This window comes from Peromyscus leucopus, chromosome 3, assembly GCF_004664715.2.
Source record: "Peromyscus leucopus breed LL Stock chromosome 3, UCI_PerLeu_2.1, whole genome shotgun sequence".
Lineage (NCBI taxonomy): Eukaryota > Metazoa > Chordata > Mammalia > Rodentia > Cricetidae > Peromyscus > Peromyscus leucopus.
The window spans coordinates 12,329,697-12,346,120 of NC_051065.1; the positions used below are offsets into that span (position 1 = coordinate 12,329,697).

General features: G+C 37.6%; 1 protein-coding gene and 1 non-coding gene across 4 annotated transcripts in view; one reads left to right on the forward strand and one right to left on the reverse strand.

Annotated features, from left to right (window-relative positions):
• Window positions 1-16,424, reverse strand: part of Foxp2 (forkhead box P2) — a 545,581-nt gene that overhangs the window by 510,831 nt on the left and 18,326 nt on the right. The gene's annotated exons all lie outside the window — the stretch shown is intronic.
• LOC114694754 lies at window positions 9,810-9,916 on the forward strand. Its single transcript, XR_003734748.1, has one exon. It is a non-coding gene; the product is annotated as a U6 spliceosomal RNA (small nuclear RNA).

The following is a 16,424-nucleotide window of genomic DNA, read 5'->3' on the forward strand; positions in this document are numbered from 1 at the left end:
AATTTCTTAGCTCACTGATGTTATGAATTAAAAGAGACAGTAATACCGTCATCCTCACATTTACTTCCCATGTGTGAGCCACACTCATCCACACAAGATTCTGCCATTAACGCAAAATCAATAAGACCAGCCAAAGATGAAATAAAATCTATGTAACTATTGGTCAAAATGTTTCTTTGACCATTATTAGTTGATTATTTCCAGTTTTGTCATAGAGGAAGAGACGAGTAGCATAAGAACGATGTCCTTCATTAAGGACAGCCCAAATGATAGCCAAATGATAAAAGCATCCTCACTGGTAATGACCCACAGGTTTTGTGGGCCTGTCCACCTGCAGGGACACAACATGCCAAGTCACTTGTCACATACTCACTTCAAACTAGCACAGTCAGTACATTACAGCAATAGACTACATTTTGTTAATGGGTGCCAGATTTAAAAACTTTAGGTATGCATATATAAAAAACAAATACCTGTACATATATATATATATGTGTGTGTGTGTGTGTGTGTGTGTGTGTGTGTGTGTGTGTGTGTGTGTAATAGTCATTAATGAAAGGAGAGGACAGAAATTTGAAAGTTAGTGGTTTGAAATTGTATAATAGTCTCAAAAACCAAAGGGAAAAAAGCCTTAGTTATTACCTGTGCTACAAGTAAAACAATCCTTAATGGTTTGTGAAAAGAAAAACCTATATATATTTTCACTTCTAGTGGAGTATTCACTTATAGGCTAGTATTTAGGATTAGCATAATACTTTGGTGGATTTTTTTTATCAGTCTGAAGGAGGCCCACTGTGTTAGGGGTCACTGATCTCTGAAGCCACAGAATGATCTTCATTTTCAGCCTTTGAGTGTGAACCACACCATCTACAATAATTCACAGTTCTTCTATGTGGAGGCACTGCTCCTCATATTTCCCCCATTCTGAAGTATGAGTCTTTTCTCTGCCTTCTTTAGCATCCTAGACATGCTTCTCTGTCCAGTGTGAAAGAATAACCCGCTCACTCACACATCTTCCACACAGAAGACCAGGTGGTAAGTAGGACCTGAGATCTTGAGCAAACAGCAAAATTATATGGCAAGATTATAATCACAAGTCTTAACATTAGAATTGATGAATGTCATTTTCATTGGTTAAAGAAAGCCCAATTAAAGGAAGCCAGTTAAAACCTATAGGCTACATGAACTTTTATTAAACTTACACAACTAAAAATAACTTTACAATTATCTATATTAAATTCATTCCTGTGAGTTCTAATCTAGTCAGTTAAGAACTTTCAAAGCTTTATTTTGTCTTACTGATGAAAGATGTAGTCAAAAAAGGCTGATCTGATATATAATCAGTCATTTAGTATACCTGTCTATTCTTAGCTTTGTCACACACTTTTTCTATCATTATTTTTGAAAAACGATTAAAATTCTCCATTTTGAAATCATACTTTCATGGTTGCAAATTTTATCTAGAAAAAAATTTATGTGTAAGGACAGTGTGACCTCAATAAGTTCTTTTAATTCATTTGTAATCTGGAATGAGAGTGGTTTAGAGGACAATTTGTTCTTTGTGTCATTCTTGTTCACAAATATTACAAAATATCCAGTCACAGTAGACCCAAGGAATAGTACATGGTGATATGGTAAGAAGTTATATTAGAGAGGCACTAACTCAATCTCTCTAAATCGATTTGCTGAGATTCTATCTCCCCACTGTGACTGCATTAGGAAGTGGGACTTCTGAAAGGAGGTTAGGATTAGACAAGGCTATGAGCCCTCCTGATTCCCCTGCTTGGCTCTATGTACATAAAGATACAAGCAACATAATCCTAGCCAGTAGATCCTCAGACACAAGCCACTCTGGCTCTCTGATCTGGAGTGCTCAGCCTTCGAAAACATGAGAAATACGTTTCTATGATGTTCATGTCTTCTAGTGTATGGCAATTTTGTTACAGTAGTTCACACTAAACTTCTGAGAACCAAACGTCCTGGTTTTAATCCCAGTTTAACTAATGAGTGTTAACTGAAATAGCTCACCAAAGCTTCAGATTCCAAAACTGGAAAACCCACAGTTAATAATGATGTTTAAGAACTCCATCAATTGTTATAATGAAAGTATTTGTCTTAATTTGCTGTGTATTGCTGTAATAAACTTCCACAGCCAAAAGCAACTTGAAGAGGAAAGGGTTTATTTGACTCATCATGTCCAGATCACAATCCATCATGAAGCAAAGTCAGAAGGAACTCAAGGCGAGAACTAAGTCTGATTCCATCGAGGAGTGATGCTTACTAGCCTGCTCCCAAAGGCTTACTCAGGAGGCTTTCTTTAACAGCCAATGTCTATCTACTCTAGGGTGGCAGTTACAACATCAGCCTTTAATCAAGGAAATGTTCACAGGCATGCACACAGGGCAAGCTGATGAAGGTAATTCAATTGTGATCCTCTCTCCTAGATGTGTTGATGTTTGTGCCAGGTTGACAAAAACTAACCAACACACACACACACACACACACACACACACACACACACACACACACACACCTTTTTATTCCACAATCAGAAGTGCTTGATTTAGAAGTGTTGTCTTCACTGAAGTCATCTTAAAACTTACTCTTGCAAAAGGCAGAGTATTACTGGATAATTCATTTCCTAATATAGCCTTTTATTCAATAAACACTTACTTAATTCCTGTCATATACAAATATGACAGGCGATATGATATGCTAGGTGCTTTGTCCAAACTCAAAGGGTAAAAAATACCCCACCCTTTGGGAAGCTGTGACTTTAGCTAAAGCATGGAAGCAGACAAAATTAATCAATTGTGATGAAACATGTCACTGTGATCATTAAGTAGGATAAAAATCAGAGGTTATTGGAGTTCACAGGGTAGATGTGGTTTGGTCATGGGAGATGTTCAAGTGGAAGACATGTATAAACTAACACAAATAAGAGTAGAGGAGCAGAGTGGAAAGACTGTATACTCTCCATAAAGAGCTAAGAAAAAGCCGCTATGCAGCCTGTGAGTCAAAACAAAGGTCACTGTTTGGGTAAATAAACACCCTGGCATGCTGAAGATGAAGCAAGGAAGAGAAGAAAAGGGCCATGTGCTATTCAACTTTGAAGGTCATGTTAAAATATCTTGTTTTCACATCTAGCCATGAGTGAATATAATTCCTAGCTGCTGGGATATAAAGAAACAGTTTTCTCTAAGAGTGTAACCCTTAGTATTTGAACATGCTCCAGTGGAAGACCACATATCTGAGAATATTTGTAAAGCACAAATTGGCCTTGAGTATGTATGAAAAAAGAAAACAAAATTGGATAGGTAGGGAAGGGAGGTAGTATACAAAGAAAGGGAGAATGTCAAGAGTCTAGGCTTGTCCCTATCAGAAATGAGAGCCATTATAACCAGGGGGATGACTGCAAATCAATGTTGTATGAACATCACCCTAGCTGCAATGTTAGAGAACATCCTAGCCAGGCATTAACACATCCTTTAGTCATTCATTCATTCCGCACACATGCACAATGCAGCCTTGGCATGTGTGCATTGTAGTAGACACTGAAATAGCAAACACACAGACACATACACCTCTCTCTCTTTCTCTCTCTCTCTCTCTCTCTCTCTCTCTCTCTCTCTCTCTCTCTCTCACACACACACACACACACACACACACACACACACACACACACATCAAACAATAAAAAGACATAAAATAGGCAAAGCCACTGAGCAAGCACACGCTTGGAGATGTACTTTAGTGAGCTACTTCAGCAGGACAAGCAAGAGCTTAGAGACCTGAGAATGTGTCTGTGATTGTGGAGATGGAGACAACTAGATAGACTGAGGTAACTATCAGGAAGTTAAATTGATAGTATTTGACGATTAAGAAGAAAACAAACAAAAGGAACATTTTTTAAAAATTTTTTCTTTGCTTTACAAATGTTCACATTTTCACCTGATTTAAAAATAGACTTTTATTGACTGTTGTTTGTTTTAGTTATTCCATGTGTGCAAACTTCTTTTTGTAGTTGCTCTTTTCATTCAGGGATGCAAAAATTTAGAACATAGCTTCAATAGCTGCAAACAAACAGATCCTCAAATCCATCAACCTCTGCCTTTAGCATCGTCCTGGGAGCTGAACATCCGTGACTGTACAGAAACCTGGAGCTAGAAAAACAAAAATTGACCTTAGGAAAAAGCGACATATTACTCCCAAACAAGAAACTCCAAGAAGAAAGCAGATCCAGGAAGAGATGGACACTGGGCACTGCAGGAAGTAATTCATATGCAGACAGTACAGAGAAAGAAGACATTATAGACAGAAGTTGCAGACATTGTTTCAAAAGATAAAACCGAGGCTGTGGGAACTAATCAGATCAAATTAGTCACTGGGACAAAGATGAGTACTCTATGCCTCAGCCTCTGTCATTATTAAGCATATCAAACTGGGATTTGATGGTGTGCCTTTGGACTTCACAAAAACAGATACAAGATCAACTTGAGAACATCTGTTGCTAGAATATGGCCAAGGATATAACCTGTCACATTACTCAGTGCTCCCAGGTATGAGGTATCTGCCAATATGAGATGCTTTCTTCAATATTAAATCTAAAAAATGGCATTCATTTTCTCAGGAGAGCTCCTCTTCCTTCCTATTTCCTTTTTATTGTCCTCTCAAATCTGGAGGATGAAACAGGACATTCATAAAAACCACATTAATGTAGCACAGGAGGTTTCATCCTGCCCTCATATTCCTTCTCAGAATATTTTTGGAAATTCATAACTCTTACTTCTGAGGAAATCAACTGTACCCAAAACAATCTTGGGTTTTTATGTTGCTGCTTTAAAGATACAGAAATCCTTGCCAGTATAACTAATTTCTAATGTAGTCATTCTGCATAGGATTTTACAAGTTCTGTTTCTTTTCTTTGTGTGTGCATCTGTGTGTATGTGTTCTTATATGTGCTAGTACAAATGATGATATGTACATCAAAACCAATTATGATGTCACTTGACTTCCTCAGTCACTCTATATTCCTCAGGCAGGGTCTCTTACTAAGCCTGGAATTTACCAATTGGCTCCAGGGATCCTCCTGTCTCATATCTCCTGCACAGGGATTACTGGTACATGCTGCCACAGTTGGCTTGTTTGTTGGGGGTTTAAATTCAGGTCCTCATCCTTATACAGTAGATATTTTTACTAACTAAGAAACCCCCTCCCCCCAAGTCCCAGTTCTTTATTTCCTTTCTTCAATGTAGAGTTGTATTATTAAGTCCAGTACCCTCTTTGATGTCTTAACACCATTTCATTTTGGATCTTTGTTAGTTCCTGCTTTGTCAGCCTTTCAACTTAATCAATCTTGAACAATACCAGTCATCAGATAACTAGGGAGATGATGCTATCTCCTAAGGTATTAATTCTGGTTACTCCAGGAGCTGTTTCCGTGGCTTATTATTCTTACTCCGTTTATAAGTCTGCCTCTGACAGATTAATCAATATCTAAAATTATATAATACACCTAAGGAAGGATCTAGAGTTAATCAAAATGTCCTATAATATTTTGTTTTCAGTACTCTTTCGGTTTAGGATGATCTAAGTTGATTAATTGAATACACACTTTTGGGACACAGCAATCTAGGGAATCAAAGCAGTCAAATTAGTAGCAATGAGACTGGTTAATCTGCATGTACCAATAAGGACCTTCAGTTCCTCCAAATGCCCCACAACTACATTAGGAAATATCCAGAGGATTGTCATGGTGTTTCTTCACATACTTTTCCTAGTTGTACAGTAACCTTCCTATTTTGCTTCTCCAGACACTGGCTACTATATCCTCTGGCTGTGTGGTACTCATCTTAGCAATATCAGGTGTAAGACATTAGTAGGATCACTTTCAGGTTCACTCGGTCGTTCTTACTTATGATAATGCTAGCTGTCTAACTCCCTAGGTCACTAACTCACCGTTAACTGCACCTGATAGTTTCAATCTGTGATTACTTCACTGTTTGGTGTTCTGACTTCATTTACAAAGTACCATTAATGTAGTAGGCAAAACATTTACCGATCACATTTGTGGTAGGCTTTTGAATATAAAGCCTCAGCTAAGAAGCATAATCCTGACATGTCTATGAAGTCTTATAGAGACTGAATTAGTGACTACCTCTGTTCTCTGTCCTTTTTCCTAGGATTGTAACAACTTCTGCCTGAAGCTAACAGCAGTCCATCTAAGCAGATCACAACATCTGCTTGAATCTATATGTGTTCCAGAACACTGTTTGACTATATGAATCTGTAATCCAAAATTTCTCCTGTGATAAGCTGAGTCAATCCCATGAAGATAGTCATCACATGGACCAGTGAAGAATAACAGCTCACCTAGAACATACCAAGTATGATTCTCTTAGATCACTATGAATGCTACCCTCACTCTGATATCCATCCCTCCTTGAGAAACCAAATGAACAATATTAACTGTTATGTCTAAACTGTAAGCAAATCAGATGCAATGTTTTATAGATGGTAAATCTTGAAGAAATGTTACCAAAGTAACTTCTACTAAAGCAAGATAGAGAAAACATAAAACTGAGTTTCTATGACTAGGTAAGTTCATTATTGAATGCCTAAAATTTGGTGACTTAAAACAAATTGTGTGTGTGTGTGTGTGTGTGTGTGTGTGTGTGTGTGTGTGTGTGTGAGTGTGTGTGTGTTTACAGAGAGGGGGGGATTTCTTAGCGTTTTGTGCTCATCTGGCATGTGCTCACTCAGGCAACTGCATTCACCTTTAAAGTTAGCTGTGGACAGTGCTCTCCTGGACTTCAGGGCTAAGTTGTCTTTCTTCTTCAAGGAGACTATACTAGACTTCTTCAAATGGTGACAACAGCATTCCAAGAAGGGAAAATGCAATGTGCAAGAACTTATTATGCCCCTACTTGTATCATATTCACTTACAGCCCACTGAACAAAACAATTCACATTCCTAAACCAGAGTCACTGTAGGTAGGGACTTCAACAAGAATGTAGATCTGGGAAAGTGGGGTACATAGCAAAGCCATCAATACAGCAGCCTACCATGGTAGTTGCCTTCCAAGGCTGTTACTTACGGCCAATACCATTCCAATACTTGTGTTATGTTATTCCTTAACAAAATTTCTTTCTTATTTTGCTCCATACTTTATCTTTTGGAGCCTGAAGTATTTTTACAAGTGTTCTAAGATCATACTAGTCAACATATCAGAGAATGAATGCTTATGTAGGATTCAAAAGTATTTTAAAATTTAAAATACACCATATGCCACAGCAAATGCTCACTACTAAATTCTTAAAGCTCTTATGGAAGGAATAAAAATTCCTTTGAATATAAGTGCAAAAGCCTCTAAACACATCAGGGTGAGCAGTTCCCCCACCAGAAAGAAATGCATCATTCACTATTGATGTCTCCCAGTAAGGCTCTGGAGGCACTTCGGGTCTGTAATCAATATTGAATGGATTATCATACAAAATGTCCAAAATGTCCAAAGCCTTAAACTTAAAGAAAGAATCAGTTTTGTCTGGTTGATATGCCCATGCCTCTGAGGGGCAGGAGAACAATGTCAGCAAGTACTGCGGACATCAACAGTCTGCAAAGCAATCAGTGTTAACCACTGCCTGAGAAAAGATAAACTCTAAGAAACATACAGATTGTTACCATTTTCATAGTGCTCCATGAAGACTGCATGGTGAATTTAACAGGCAAAATGATTATAATGCAGAACTCTGAATTGTGGCTAAACCTTTTGTGATTAGTGTTATTTTTGTAGCATTTTTTTTTTAAATCGTCATTTCAATCTCACACCAAGTTGGTGTGCGTGTGTGTGTGTGTGTGTGTGTGTGTGTGTGTGTGTGTGTGAAAATAAATATCTATTAGAAAAAAGAGTGGGCCTATGTGCAATCCTCAGTTAGGTGGGTTTATCTGGACTGAAGAAGTTGTACTGATTAGGGCTAGCACAGAATACTATTAAAAGAAAAATCAAGTCCAAATGGTCTTTCTGACTGCAGGGATGCCAAATGAGGTGTTATTCTGTGCAGAAGTAGCAAAATGCTTCGGAGACTTTCCAGGAGGGAGGCAAATGTGGAACTTTACTTATGCACAGAGGACTTTTTTATGTTGTTGTTAAATTAGGCCAACAGCAGAGTTATTTTTAGATCACTTACTTCACTTTCTCTTCTTAATGGGCTGGTATACAAAATAGGACAGAAAATGCACCATATGCCACAGCACATGCTCAAATCCCAAATTCTTAAAGCTCTCATGAAAATAAAAGATCTCTATCCTAAAATATGAGATTTCCATTCGAATAAAATCAAGAGAATAAAAGGTCTGAGAGGTTTTTTATAATCATTTAACAACAAAACATACACATTATTTTAAGATAAGTTTTGAAAATTGCCAGATCAAAATAAGCCATAAGAAAAGAAATACAGTTAGTTTGAATGCCCGCTGGACCATATATATGATTGTAAGTTAACATATACATCATGGACCATTTCACATTCAATAGAGATAAATCAGAAATTCCCTAAAGTTACAAACTTAAGATGATTCACCTATTTGTTTTTTTTATAAAATCAATATAAAGTTTCTTTAAAATTTTCAATCTGGTAAAAATATGAACATTTAAAACTTCCTTTTTGCATTTTAACATGCTGTATTGATTCAATGACTGTAGCCATGATCCAGAAAAGTGAGCTGCTACTTGAGGTTTACAGTACTAGAACAGGTTTATGAAGATGGGACAGAATACAAGACATCAAAGACACACAGGAATTAACATATACCTTTAATTAACAAAAAGGAACAGACAGATTTGTTAAGTGTTTAAAATCAGTCCAACAAACAGTTACACAACAGAACTAAGTCTTTGCAATGGCCTGCTTTTACTGAAGCAAACAAATTACATGGCAAAAATAAAATTGTGAGCTCATTGGCTCATTGGTGTGTTTCCCACTGAGGGACAGCTAAGAGTGAAGATAAAGATATAGAGTGTCTCTCTCTCTCTCTCTCTCTCTCTCTCTCTCTCTCTCTCTCTCTCTCTCTCTCTCTCACACACACATACACACACACACACACACACACACAATCAAGTAAAATATCAAAAGTTTAGGCACTCTCTTGTACATGATTGGATTATAGTTTTGTTCAGGCTTTAAGTATAAAGTCCTATTTTTCTTTTAAAATTTGGGCAGACAAATATTTTTAAATATAGTTCATCATTCTATGTGACCTATATTTAGCAAATTAAAGGACTCAAGCCAATCTAATATTCTAAACTAATATAGGCATTTATGGATCTAGAAATTAATTTACCAATAATATCATTATAGTCACCAAATTATAATTCACTAGCAAAATAATTTAAAAATGAAGAAATGTATGTCATAAAAATGGAAACTAAAGGATACATTTATTATTGTTGATGCAAAACGTACTTCTATGTAAAAATGTTACCCAGACTTATGTCAAGCCTTGAATTTGTAAATACTCTTAGATAATCTACATTTTATATAATTTTATAGATTTACTCTCCTTTTAAGAATCATTACATTTAATAGTTGTAAGAGTGATATTTAAGTTGAATATTAGGCTAAATATACACATACAAAAATCACAGTATCTTGCCAAAAGGGAAAAAAATATTAACAACTACAAACAGCTGAAACAGTAGAAATCTAAATGGCTGCTTTTAAAGGAGAGGGACCTGGGATGGGAGAAGGAGTGGACACACCTATATGCACTCAGACATAAGGCCTGGCTATGAAGCGAAAATTCATGTCCAGTGCTCGCTTCAGCAGCACATATACTAAAATTGGAACAATACAGAGAAGATTAGCATGGCCCCTGAGCAAGGATGACATGCAAATTTGTGAAGCGTTCCATGTTTTTAAAATTAAAAAAAAAAGTTCATGTCCAAATTTATCGAGACACTTTGGGAGATCCAATGAAATAGCTCTAAAGTAACTTTTCCTGACAGTAACAACAGAACTAAAGCACTAACATGTCTCACCGGACATTCAACCTGCTTCATACTTACCCATATTTTCATCCAGTAAAAGCAGTGGCACAACTATGGATATTTTTTTAAGCAAGGAACAATATCTACTAACGTTCTTAACAGGTAATGTAGACCTGGACTGTGACTAAGCAATTTATTTTGACTAGTTGCTAAATATTAACTAGCATTCATTATTACCAACCTATTAAATTTAAGCAAGCACAGTGGAATCCCAAGTTCCAACATTTTTTGAATTGGTATCTGCAAGGTTGGACTAGATCTTGAAAAAAAATGCAAAATGCATGCATTGGCATAAATTCAATTATCCCCAATTGAGAAGTCCTCCCCATGCTACAATATGGTATAAGAATAGCTACTACCCACACACAGTAACCACTTTTAAGCATGTGCTTTTCATTGTAGGATCACTAACATATGCTTACAACTCCAATGAGCTACAGAATATGTATTACTTGCCAAACCTTTCTTCCACTGAACACATATCTTCTCAACAAATAATTATTTCCAGAGAAATGGCAAAAGGAATTTTGTTCTTTGATTATATTATCCCGTGCCTTTTCTTGGTACTACAGAGCAAGGAAGAGCATAGAGGCTTCTTTAAATGTTCTTACTAAATCCTTCCTTATTGCTTAAAATTGATAAGAAAATGCCTGATGTTTTCAGTCCAACTACCAACAACAGGATGCACAGGACATTGTATTGCAGTCCGGAACCTTCCTCTGCACAGAGTTCACATCACAGGATAAAATGATCCAGACTACTGAACACAAGGGAGTGGATTCTAATGGCAGCTGAAGCAGCTACCTAATTTATTAAAGAAAAAAAATTACTTCATTTCAGAACCAAAAAAAAAAAAAAAAATGGCTTCCCAAGCATAACACAAAGTCAAGAGACAATTTCCACCTCAGCTACAAGACTGGGAAGATTTCAGAACAGAACAGAAATTAAAAACAACAAAAAAATGACCATGGACATAAATGGCATGAAACCATGCTGTCTAAACCCACTAATGGAATGCAAGGAAAACACTAACTGGAGGCAAAACAATATTCAGAAGAAGAGACTCTTTAGTTTATTAGTTAATTATTTTACAGAAAATATTTCTCCAAAAATGCTTCACTTTGCCATGACTAATTGATTGCTCTAAAATGATTGTATTTAGAAGCAAATCAAGGTGGAAGGCTTTTGATAAATCCTTAAAAGAAAATGCTGCAAAAGTGAGATAATCTTAAAGTTAAATAGGGCAACATCTAGTTTTGCCACATCTAATAGCTTCAGAGAACTTCATGAATAAACAATTGTAACATCACTTGCAAATACCACAAACAAAACACAAAATTAATTTTTAAGTTTCATGTTTCCAGTTTCTAAGACTATATTGGTTCAGGCAGAGATAATATTTGACTTCTGAGCATATCCATGAAATCATATTTTCCTCCAAAGATTATTACTGGATCAGTTCTTTATAAGTGAACTGCTTGACCAAAAGGGGCAAAAAGCAAGGAACTTGATACCCCTGCTTCTGGTAACTGTTTCCCTTGCTCCCAGGTGCTCATCACTCCCAGGGTCATGAGGAAACCTCTTTAACATAAAGAGTTGCCTCATAAGCTCAGCACGCTAGTTTGTAAGATGAAAAACATACACAACAAAGGAAAATTTATTTTTTAAAATAGGAAATCAAAACAATCTTACAGGAAAGGTGGGGAGGCTGAAAGGGGAATTTTAAATGCATAGTTACAACTGCAGCTACTGTGCAGGATCCATGACACTCACTGATTTTCGATTTGAAGGAAAGTTCTACAGTATGTTTTTTCATATATACTTTATATATTTTAAAGATTTATATTTTAGGTTCAGAAATAAAATATGTCCACGGTAATATGGTCAGGATATGCCTGGAATTTACTCACCATCTGTCTGATTACAGGCTCAGTATTGTCTGGTCCACATCTCTATTAACAAGTAGCCCAGCCAGGCTTTCATCATGCTACCAAGAAAAGGGAAGCAACAGAAGCCATCCAGACGGAAAACATCCACAGTCATTCAGAAACTCAGATGTGCAGTTCCTAGGGAACAGTGTGGTATATCCAGAAGACATAACATGAACTAGGGGAAGAGGTAAATATGAGGTCTGGAGATTGCTGGCCATTTAACAGTGGGGAAACATTAAATTATTTCCTTGTCTTCAAAAAGCATGTAATACATTTTCCTTAAGGTTTCCTATAGAATTAATACAACAATCCATGTTGTTCAGAATCATTTTATCTGTAAGATGTTTACAAATAGGGAAGCTAATATCTCTAGTCAAATGTTCACCATCAGATCATGTGAGAGCTTGGAGTGGGTATCTGAATTTATCAATGAAGAGGTTAAGAGCATCATTTTGTTTTCATATCCTTTGTTTTGATTTGCTAGACTGGACATGGGGAGTATTCAGAAAGTGATAGCTCAACCAGGTGGTTACAACTCCTGCACTTAAAATTCAAGGAAGTAAATTAAATTTGAACCCTATTATTATTGGAACATAATTTTCTATCAATTCTGAATCTAAGTTAATGGCATTTATAATGATTCTTTCCAGTGGAGGAAAAAAATGAATTCCCAATTCAAAACAGCTTATTGATACAAACAAATTGAGAAAGCTTTTAAAACTTCAAACTTCTTTATTCAAAATAGTGAAATCCTCAGAAAAATCTCACACTTTCACTTTATTTTTATATGGTTTTAAGTAAACCACTGTGATAATGTGTACAGTAAGAATCATGAACACAAAGACCTTAAAAAAAATCACTGACTTTAGTTCTAGGGGAATATTCCACAGAAACTGGCACAAAGTACATCCCACCTTTAAACACACTAGCAACAAAACTATCTTTGTCTCAGTCTCTCTCATATTTTTTTCCAACTCTGCCCTACTTAAAGAACTCCAGTGATATCCTTTTCTTTATGCAATTTGTTCTCTCTACATGAAATTGCATGTTTCTGTCCTACTCAGTCGAACAGAAACTCAAACCAGAAAATCCAGATCAGACATGGTAATCAGCCTTGTACAAGTTTCCACCAAATTATTCTTGTGAACAGCAAAAAATATCACAGTGAAATTTTTGACTTACTTATATTGTAGCCAAGATGTTTCCTCAATAGCATCATGTTTAAAAGCTTGAAAACATAATCCTGTTCAACTATATTAGAACTTTTTGGTTGAATAAATATTTTTATAACCTAGCAACAAAAGATGATTGATACTTACAGCTAATGATATATTTAGCTTGATTTGACATAATTTACGTAGGTGTTGTCTTAGTTCGGGTTTCTATTGACAAGATGAAACACTATGACCAAAAAGCAATTTAGGGAGGAAAGGGTTTATTTAGTTTACACATCCACATCTTAGTCCATCACCAAAGGAAGTCAGGGCAGGAACCTGGAGGCAGGAGCTGATTCAGAGGGCATGAAGGAGTGCTGCTTATTAGCATGCTCAGCCTGCTTTCTTTTAGAACCAGGACCACCAGCACAGGGATGGCACCACCCACAATGGATTAGGAGCTCCTCCATCAATCACTAATTAAGAAAATGCCTTACAGACTTGCCTACAACCTGATATTATGGAGGCATTTTCTTTTTCTTTTTTAAACTTTCTATCTATTTTTTGTGTCTTTCACATCATGCATCTTGATCCCATTCATTTCCCATCACTTCATATCTGACCTCTGTCCTTACAACCTTTCCCCAAAATAAAATAAAACTTAAGAGAAAAAAAAAGGAAAAATCTCATTGTGGAAGCTGTAGTATGACTTAGTGAGTCAGCAGTAAACCCTTTTATTGTATGTGTAAGTTTCCTTTGCAAAGAGTCATTGGTCTGGTTCAAGGCCTCTGGTTTCTGCTACACTATCAATGCTAGGTTCTCACTGGGAGTCCTCTTGGATATTCTGTTGTTGCCCTGTGTCAAGGAGATCCTGCAGCTTTGGGAAGGCAGGACTGCCTCTTCATGTGCTCTGCAAATCATAGTTGGGGCCAAGGACTGCCTCTTCATGTGCTCCGCAAATCATAGTTGGGGCCAACTCATAACCCTGGTTCTGGGCTGTGGTAGTTTCAGGGATGGTCAGCTTTCTAGCTCTCCTTTCTTCACCATCAGGGTGAGTTCTCCAGCATCACCCCTTGCAGGGGTGAGCAAAGGATGGGGCCAGTTGTCCTGCTTTCACGCCCTCATGGTTGGCTCTCCCACACCTACACCTTCAGGACCAGCTCTATTGTGTTGCCCAGGTGAGGTGTAAAGGGTCACTCTCCAGAGTGCTGCAGCTGATGATGGGCAGGGATGGCTCTCCTGCTCTTATGACCTCAGGTCCAGCTCTCCCATCTACCACAGGCCGCAGGGCAATGGGGGCAGGCATCTCCCCCCCCCACACACACACACATACCACCATATGGAAGATGAGCCTCAGGGTCAGATCTATGCTCACACTCTCAGGGCCAGTTCACCTGGACCCTGGTCAATACAATCAGCTCTGCTATGCTTCCCAGGTGAGGTGCAGGGTTCACTTTCCCAAGAGCTTCAGCTCCTAAGAGGGAAGGTCAGCTCCCTTGCTCACCAGAGGTGGCAGAGGCAAGGGAGGGGGGGCATCTTTCCCAGCACTCACTGCCACACGGCAGACTAGGGTGGTGTGGGCAGTTATCCCACTCTTCACACACTCAGGGCCAGCTCCCCTGCCCTTCTGCCAACAAGGCCAGCTCTACTGTGCTACAAAATCAAGGAGCAGGGCCTCTTTCCTGAGTACTGCAGCTGGTAAAGGGGAGAGTCAGCTCCCTTGTTTGTGGCATGCCTTGAGGGCAAGGGACACCACCACATGACAGACAAGAAGTGGGGACAGCTCTCCCATGCTCACAACTTTGAGGCTTGGCCACCTACACTTCAATAGGGCTGGCTCTGCTGTGCTGCCCAGGCAAAGTGCAGGACCTGCTTTCCCCAAGGCTGCAGCTGGTGAAAGGCAGAAGCAGCTCCCCTGCTCTTATGACCTCAGGGTCAGCTCTTTCACCTGCCTCAGGCATGAAGCAGGGGATCTTTGCCCTGCCCATGTGGAGGCATCTTCTCAATTGATGGCGTTAGCTTGTGTCAAGTTGACTCAAAACTAGTCAGGGCAGATGTTTTGCATTAGGGTACCATGGTCATATCAGAAAACACATTAAATTTATTTCAACTTTTACTACTATATTTTAAATTTTAGATAAATTAACAACTGCTCCATGTGACTAACTGTTCTTGGTAGAAAATGTGATTTCAAAAGAGAAAGGAAGCATGTAACTACTTGTAGAGTAAGGACTATGTACAAAAATGTATGAAATCAATAGTTTTCAGTTCAGTCTTTCTTAAATTTGAATTACCTTCCCCATCCAGTAGCTGTATTTCCTCAACCGCTAGTAACATTTTCGAAACAAAAAGAAAGAAAGAAAAAGAAAAAAAAAAGACAAGGAGGAAGAGGAAGAGAACCATATTTCATTAGATATCTCAGCAGCCCTCATACCTGACTGCATTAGGTCGTTTGCACTTTGAGCTTTTTAGGTCACACAAATACTGTAAGTAATGTAATGAAACCACAGCCGTGTCTGTATTTTCTCATACGGCCAAGCCTTGACTCATAAATATTTCATTTCTTGTTTTCTTAACTCTAAAACAGATTAGTCTGACTTTTTTCCATAAATGCTTTATTTAAAATCTCTTTTGAGAGCCCATTCTGACTAAAACTTTGATATAATATCATGTATACTATCATAAAACAAATTTCATCCCACACAATGACAACCATCTAGGTCAATGAATCAAAATTTAAATATTCAAAAAATAATAAAGTTCATATACCTCTGGCCTAACTTATTTCACAAAGAATTGCAATATTGCAGGATTAAATTGTCTTCTAAGCCTTAATACAACAAAGAATGGAGTTCACATAAGAGGAATTCAAACGGTAAAACAGTGGGGGTGAATAGGCAGCTAGCTGGAAGCCAAAGGCATAATTTATTTAAGATGTCAAATGGTACATATGTGTCAGTGTGTGCATGTATATGTGTGTATGTGTGTATACTACATATGTAAGAATTTAAAAGTGATATTTAACTTGTTGTCATTAAAGATAGTGAGACAAATTGTTTCTATATTAGGACTCCTTGTTAAAGTGAGGTGTGTGTGGAATGTTGCAGGTGGGAAAGTAAAGACAGAAGGAAGAGGAAAGGAGGAGGAAGAAAAGAGGAGGAGAACTCCATCATCCACTACTTGGGGAAATGCTACTGAAGAGAGAAGAAAAGTCACCTACTCCTATGACCTTTCGTCTCATCGTGCCCCATCAACTCCAGCTTGAGTGAATGATCTCCAAAATATACAGCAAA